This window comes from Mus caroli, unplaced genomic scaffold (assembly GCF_978045245.1).
Source record: "Mus caroli unplaced genomic scaffold, Mus_caroli_1 scaffold_15, whole genome shotgun sequence".
In the NCBI taxonomy this organism is placed as follows: Eukaryota; Metazoa; Chordata; class Mammalia; order Rodentia; family Muridae; genus Mus; species Mus caroli.
The window spans coordinates 34,824,810-34,832,686 of record NW_028227270.1 but is presented as its reverse complement, the minus strand read 5'-3'; positions in this window follow the sequence as shown (position 1 = coordinate 34,832,686).

Below are 7,877 nucleotides of genomic sequence, written 5' to 3'. Positions count from 1 at the left end.
AGATGGTCTTGATTAACCATAATAGCTGTTTTATATCTTTTTTCAAAAATCTTACAAAGCATAATAACATAGTGTTGCATGAATGAGTTGTGTAAGTGTGTGTGTGTGTGTGTGTGTGTGTGTGTGTGTGTGTGGTGTTTCTAACTTTAAATATAGATTCAAATTTCAGGAATATTTACACAATCATTGTCAACAAAAGGGTTGAATTTTCAAAAACATGACATTACCTATGTTGACTTATAGAAATGTTCCTGAATAATTCAAAGATTTTTTTTCTGAAAAATATGGATACTTTAATTATTACACTATGCATATATTTGTCATTGTTCTAAACTTACTAAAGAGTGGCATATGGTTTATAATTAGGAAAATTATAATAATTAATTTATCATATTCTTAGATGCAAATTTTCAATAAATTTATAGCAGCTTTTCATAGTATTTAGTAATCTTAAACTATATTAATTCTACATTTTTGTTTCATGAATACTTGCTGCTTAACAAAGAACCTAGAATAAAACAATTGCTTATAAATATATTGCGCTACTTTGCTTTCTTCTGATGAAAAAATCTCATGAAGCTAGTAGTTGGCCATAGATTTACTGTTCACTGTTTAGTAGAAAGTTTTAATTTTAATGTAATGAGAGTAAGGGAGAAAACTGCAGGAAGAAAGGGAGTGAAAGCATCTAAGGTTATGTGTTGCTATGGTAACAACTGTGCTGTTTGCTTGAAATTTCAAAGGTAACAATGCCTTCTTTATCTTTCTTAAGACTGATGAAAAGGAGATGTTCTGGGCTGGGAAGATAGCTCAATGTGTAAGAATTGTTGCTAATCATTATGAGCTTCTACATGACATGTCAGGCATAACATTGCACACTTGCAACCTCAGGACTGTGGCCGGAGATGGACAGTAGAATCACGGGGGCATGCTGACCAATAAGTGTGTGTCCCGGTGTAGTAAGTGATGTGGGTCCCCACCGCTGTGGTGTGGTAAATGCCAGCTGGAAGACAAAACAGAGAGACAGAGACACAAGGCTGCGTTTACCCTAAGCCACAACAGTTGGGTGCTGGACTCTAGACAAGTGCTGATGCACTGCTCAGGGGGTGAGAAAATGCAGCCTCAGCTGTGCAAGATGGGAGTATCTGACTCCTGGGACTCAAGTCACTGCTGAAAATCTGAACAGAGGAGGTGGGGATGGAGTGTCAGGAGTCCCTGGGCCTGCAAAGAGGAGACCAGGACCTGCTTGTTCTCAGGGAGTTCGGAACAGAGTTGGGATTTCACAGGCTGAGGAGGACAAAGAGGCCCGGGCGAGGGGAATGGGGATCTCCAGTTTAGCCCATTTGTAATTGTCTTTAGCTTAATGATGGTTGTCTAGGAGCACAGATGAGCCTTCTGCTGAAGACTGAGACTGTGGCTTTGTAGGTGAAGGCCTTCTCCATGATCTCCATGTTAGTACTTGATGAAAGAGACAGTCCTTGGTTCTAAACTTTATTGATTTCTCATCCTGGAAGATGGGTATATTCCACCTACTCTGGGTGGGCCAGAGATTAAATACCTTTTACAGAAAGAAATGTCCAGGCAGGGAAGGGAATTGGCTAAACCCTCAGGATCTCCAGGTACTTCACCAGCATGAAGAACTCTCTTCTGGGCTACATGGCCACAGGTCATGTTTCCTATGTGGGAAGTGTGGCATGTGTTCCAGGACAGGAATATAGTAGGGAGTAGAGAGCTTATCTTCTCAGGTGGGTGTCTGAGTGTTGGGCACTCTAAACCTGCTCTGAACCAAAATTTCTGGCATTGTCTACTGTCCCACAGTGTGATCTGTTCTTGAATTAATATAAAGGAGAATTGTAGATCAGGACCATAGACATAATCTTATCTTTATCCTATGAAGCAATATGTGCTTCAGCAAATGTCTATGCATACACCCCACACAAACATACATATACTATACTCACATGCAAAGAAATAAACAATACAAATATAGTAAATTTACATAACATTATATATTATGTAATGCAGACAATAATTTATTCATATAGGGACTCTTTATTGTCAATAAATTTTGTCTTTTTTTCACTCTCTATAATGTTCAAATGCAGAGCACAAAATATAAACACAAAATTTCAACTTCAAATATCTGAATTCTGATATGTTGTATAAGTTTTTCAATCTGTGTCTTAGAAAAACAAAATTTGTAACACATATTATTGTGAGGCTACCATAATTATTTTATTTAGAAAATAAAACAATTTTAAAACCTATAGCTAACCTTTCTATGTCAACATTTTAAAATAGACTTGCAATATAACTATCTACCTGAAAATAGTCTCACCGTTGTGTATCACAGTTATGTATCCTCTAGAGATTCTGTAACTAAAGTAATTTTTCCAGCAAATTTCCGTGTATTTTCTTCAATGTCTATTCATTCGGTTTTTTTTTCTTTACTGGAATATATTACATTCCTATGATCTATTGTCTATGATGTAATTCTCACTAATATGCAGTATGCTGTACAAAATTGAGGAAAAAACCCTAAAATAAGTATGTAGTGTTTCCATAACTGTCAGCATTTTGTCTGGAATCAGTTCAATTAATGTAAAACCTAATGTATAGTTTATAGACAAATCTACGCCCTTTTGAGTATGTACTTTTAAATCAACCTACTATGGATAAAATGCTAAGGTTAGAAAAATTGTGGTTAATTTGCTTTGAAACTATTGATGGATATTAATAGTAGAAGAGAAAGGGATACATTTCTATTCCAAGATTTCTTTTCTTATTTTTTTTAATAATTATTTTCAGCCCCCTTCTTCTCCTCTCAGTCCTACCCCTACAAGTCCCTTACCCTTACCTCCTTCCCTTCTCAGAGAAAGGAGAGGGAGAGGACCTTTGGGTAGCACCCTACTCTGGGAAGTTCAATACCAGCAGAACTGTGCACCTCCTGTTCCCTGTTCTACTAAGGCCAAACCAAGAAGTCCAGGTAGGGGAAAGTAGTCCAATTGTAGGGAACAGAGCCTAAGACATTTCCTTCTCCACTTGTTTGAGAACCTACATGAAGACCAAACTCAACATTTGCTACAAATATGAATGGACCTAGTATCCAGGCCTTGCATGTTCTCTGGTTGGTGTACCAGTCTCTTTGAGCTCATATGGTTAGTTGTTTCTGAAGGTATTTTTGTGGCGTCCATGACCACTCTGACTTGCATAATTCTATTCCCAGCTCTTTTCATGAGACTCCCTGAGAGCCAATTGACATTTGGCTGTTTCTCTCTGCACCTACTTCCATCCTTTGGTGGATGAAGCCCTCAGAAGACAGTTATGCTAGGTTCCTGTCTTCAAGTATTGCAGAATATCACAATAGAGTCAAGGTTTGGCTCTCTAACATAGAATGGGTCTGAAGTTGGGGCAATCATTAGTTGGCTATTCCCTTAGACTTGTTCCATTTTTTTTTCTCTCCACATTTTTCAGGCATAACTAGTTTTAGGTTGAAGGGTTTATGGGTGGATTTACAACCACTTCTGTCTTTTGGAAGTGTTGCATGGCTATAGGAAATGGCCACTTCAGTCTCTATATCCCCTTCTGGTAGGAATCTCAGCTAGGGTCACACCTATAGGTTCCAAGTATCTCTCTCAGTCCTAAGCCTCCAGTTAGTCCTAGAGATATCCCCTAACAATTTCCATTCTCACTCCCTGCACTCTCCCATATTCTCTCTCCTTACACATGATCACCATCCTTATTTCCTTAATCACCACCTTCCATACTCATTTCCCTCTCTCCATAAACATATGGTGACTATTTAGTGTCCATTTTTGAATGAGATTTATACATACTCCCTTATGGCAAAATGACAGCCTACAGACTGTGAAAAGCTCTTCACCAATCCTATACCTGTCAGTGGTATATCGCAAGTATATACAGAACTCCACAAGGTAGACAACAACAAATCACATAACCTAATTAAAAATAGGGTACAGAGCTAAACAGAGAATTCTCAACAAAAGAGTCTTGAATGGCTAAGAAGCACTAAAATAAATGTTCAGTGGCCTTTGTCATCAGGAAAATGCAAATCAAAACTATTCAGATTTTCTCTTAAACCTGTCAGAATGGCTGAGATCAAAATTTTAAGTGACAGCACATGCTGGTGAAGATGTCAACCAAGGGGAACACTCATACATTGTGTGTAGGAGTGCAAACTTGTACAACCACTTTGGAAATTAACTTGGTGGTACCTCGGAACACTGGGAATAGTTCTATCTCATACCCAGCTATACCACTCCTGGTCATATAGCCAAAAACATTGCCCATTATACCACAGAGACACTTTCTCAACTATGTTCATAGCAGTTTTATTCACAAGAGGCAGGAAAAAGAAACAACCTGTTTGTCACTAAAGTGAAAAACAGATAAAGAAAATGTGTCACAAAGGAACTCACACAATATGTACTCACTGATAAGTGGATATTAGCCCAGAAACTTAGGATACCCAAGATATAAGATACAATTTGCATGAAACTCAAGAAGAATGAAGACCAAAGTGTGGACTCTTTGCCCCTTCTTAGAATTGGGAACAAACACCCATGGAAGGAGTTACAGAGACAAAATTTGGAGCTGTGACGAAAGTATGGACCATCTAGTGATTGCCATATCCATGGATCCATCCCATAATCAGCTTATAAACGCTGACACCATTGCATACACTAGCAAGATATTGCTGAAAGGACCCAGATATAGTTGTCTCTTGTGAGACTATGCCGGGACCTAGCAAACACAGAAGTGGATGCTTACAGTCAGCTATTGAATGGATCACAGGGCCCCCAATGGAGGAGCTAGAGAAAGCACCCAAGGAACTAAAGGGAACTTCAACCCTATAGGTGGAACAACAATATGAACTAACCAGTACCCCCCCCCCCCCACAGAGCTCTTGTCTCTAGCTGCATATGTATCAAAAGATGGCCTAGTCACCCATCACTGGAAAGAGAGGCCCATTGGACTTGCAAACTTTATATGCCCCAGTACAGAGGAATGCCAGGGCCAAAAAGGGATAGCACTGGAAATGTAAATGAGGAAAATACCTAATTTAAAAAAAAGAAAAGAAAATGTGGTGTATTTTCACAATAGAATAATGTTCAGTTCTTAAAAGCAAAGACATCATAAAAGTTTTGTATTTAAATGGATGGAACTTGAGAATATCATCCTGAGTGAGGCATCCTAGAGACAAAAAGACAAGTGTAGTATGTACTTAATTATAAGTAGTGTGATGGTTTGAATATATTTGTCCTAGGGATAGGCACCACTAGGAGGTATGGCCTAGCTGGAGAAGGTATACCACTGTGGCAGTGTGTTTAGATACCCCTCCCTCTTGCTGCTTGATAATTCTGATTCTTCTTCTGGCTGCCTTCTGTTCAAGATGCAGAACTCTTTGCTCCTTATACAGCAAGCACCATGTCTGCTTGGAGGCTGCCATGCTCCCTGCCTTGATGATAATATACTGAACTTCTGAATTAGTCATAAAGAACAGGATATTGTGTAAATATGCATGGAATACCCCTTTAGTGTAGTGTGTGTGTGTATGTGTGAGTGTGTGTGTGTGTTGGTAATGGTCCTGTTTAAAATAAATATAGGGACTAAAATTGAGTGGAGACTGAAAGAAAGGTTGTCCAGTGACTGGCCCAACTTGGGATCTACCTCATGGGGGTTGGGGGAGACACCAAAACCTGACACTATTACTAATGCTATGTTGTGCTTACATATAGAAGTTTAGCATTGCTCTCCTTTAAGAGGCTTTACCAGCAGCTGGCAGAGAAAAATACAAACAAAAATTAGACTGAAGTCAGGGACCCCTATGGAAGAGCTAGAGGAAGGATTGAAGGAACTGAAAGGGATGGCAACCTCATAGGAAGACTAACAATCTCAACTAACCTGCACCCCTGGGAACTCCCAGAGACTAAGCCACCAGGCAAAGAGCATAGATGTTCTGGTCCGAGGTCCCACACAAGGACTCCCTTGTCTTGCTTCACTTGGAGAGGATGCATCCTGGAGAGGCTTGAGGCCAAAAAGAAGTGGGTGCCTGTAGGAGAATAGAGGGAGAACACTCTCAGAAGCAAAGGGAAGGGGGGAATGGAATGAAGAAATGTGGGTGGGGGAATGGGGACAATATCTGTAATGTAAATTAAAAAAAAAAACTAACTAAAGATTCTAGAATACATTTATCAATTAATGTGTGTGTGTGTGTGTGTGTCTGTGTCTGTGTCTGTGTGTGTGTCTGTGTGTGTTAGTGGGGATCAGCACACAATTTGTAGGAGTATGCTCTTTTCTCCTACCTTGTCTTCCCTGGTGCTGGAACTAATGGTGTTAGGCTGGCTGACAGGTGGCTCTACTTGCCAAACCATATTGTCTCTTATTGCCTTTTTGAGTCTCTTTTAATACCTTTCATCAACATCTCTTATCCAATTATAGATCATCCAACTCTAGTTTTAGCTATTTCTCTTTTATTCTTTGTTAATGCCATTATACATGAATTTACTGTCTTTAATGTTTGCACAGTTTTTGTTGGTATACTGCAAAAAATGATTTTTATATGTTGGCTTGAATTCTGAAGCTTTTCCAATTTTTCTTTTTGCTTCTATCATTGTTTGACTAGATTTTATTTAAGGCTATATAATCTGCAGAGGAAAATTTAATGTTATCCTAAACAAAGATTAATTCCAGTTTATTTTATCAGTTAATTCAACCAAGTACATCAATAATTAATAGCAATATTTTTAAAGCTCTTCAAAGAAATTAAAAGAAAGAGAATGTTATCAAACATGTGTTATCAGATCACATTGCTACTACCCCAAACATAGCAAAGGAATGTTAGGTTGGTCTTATGCTTTGTGTAAACAGATGCTGAGTTCTCTGCCTCAAGATCAGTTTATATTCTGAACATGGGCAATGTATTGACCAATGTGATATAAAGAAAGCTCCCCGATAATTTCTGAACAATAAAAGCCAGAGTTTATGACTGGGTAGGAAAGGGAGAGAAGTGGAACTTGAGATTTAGTAGGGACACTTGGGTAGCAACCAAGAAGAGTAGAAAAGAGATAAGGAAAGAAGGAGGTCCCTATGAGGCAGGTTGGACCATGAGTACATGGCCAAAAGAAGCTTGCATTGAGACACACAGGAAACAGAGCCAGAATCAATTGACAAGGAAAAGGGCATGCAAGGATCAAAGTATTCAGACTTTGATCATCCTTCTTCCTGAGTTTAATGTGGTTTGTGAATTATATCTTGGGTATTCTGAGCTTCTCGGTTAATTTCCACTTACCAGTGAATGTATACCGTGTGTGTTCATTTGTGATTCGGTTACCTCATTCAGGATATTTTCTAGTTCCATCCATTTGCCTAAGAATTTCATAAATTCATTGTTTTTAATAGCTGAGTAGTATTCCATTGTATAAACGTACCATATTTTATGTATCCACTCTTTCTTGAGGGACATCTGGGTTCTTTCCAGCTTCTAGCTATTATAAATAAGGCTGCTATGAATTCCTTATTACATGTTGGATCATTTTCTGGATATATGCTCAGGAGTAGTATTGACAGGTCATTAGGTAGTACAATGTCCAGTTTTTTGAGGAACCACCAAAATGATTTCCAGAGTGGTTGTACCAGCTTGCAATCCCACCAAAAATGGAGGAGTGTTCCTCTTTCTCCACAACCTCACCAACATCTGCTGTCACCTGAGTTTTGATCTTAGCCATCTGACTGGTGTGAGGTGGAATCTCAAGGTTGTTTTGATTTGGATTTCCCTGATGACTAAGGATGTTGAACATCCTTAGGTGCTTCTCAGCCAGTTGGTATTCCTCAGTTGAGAATTCTTTATTTAGCTCTGT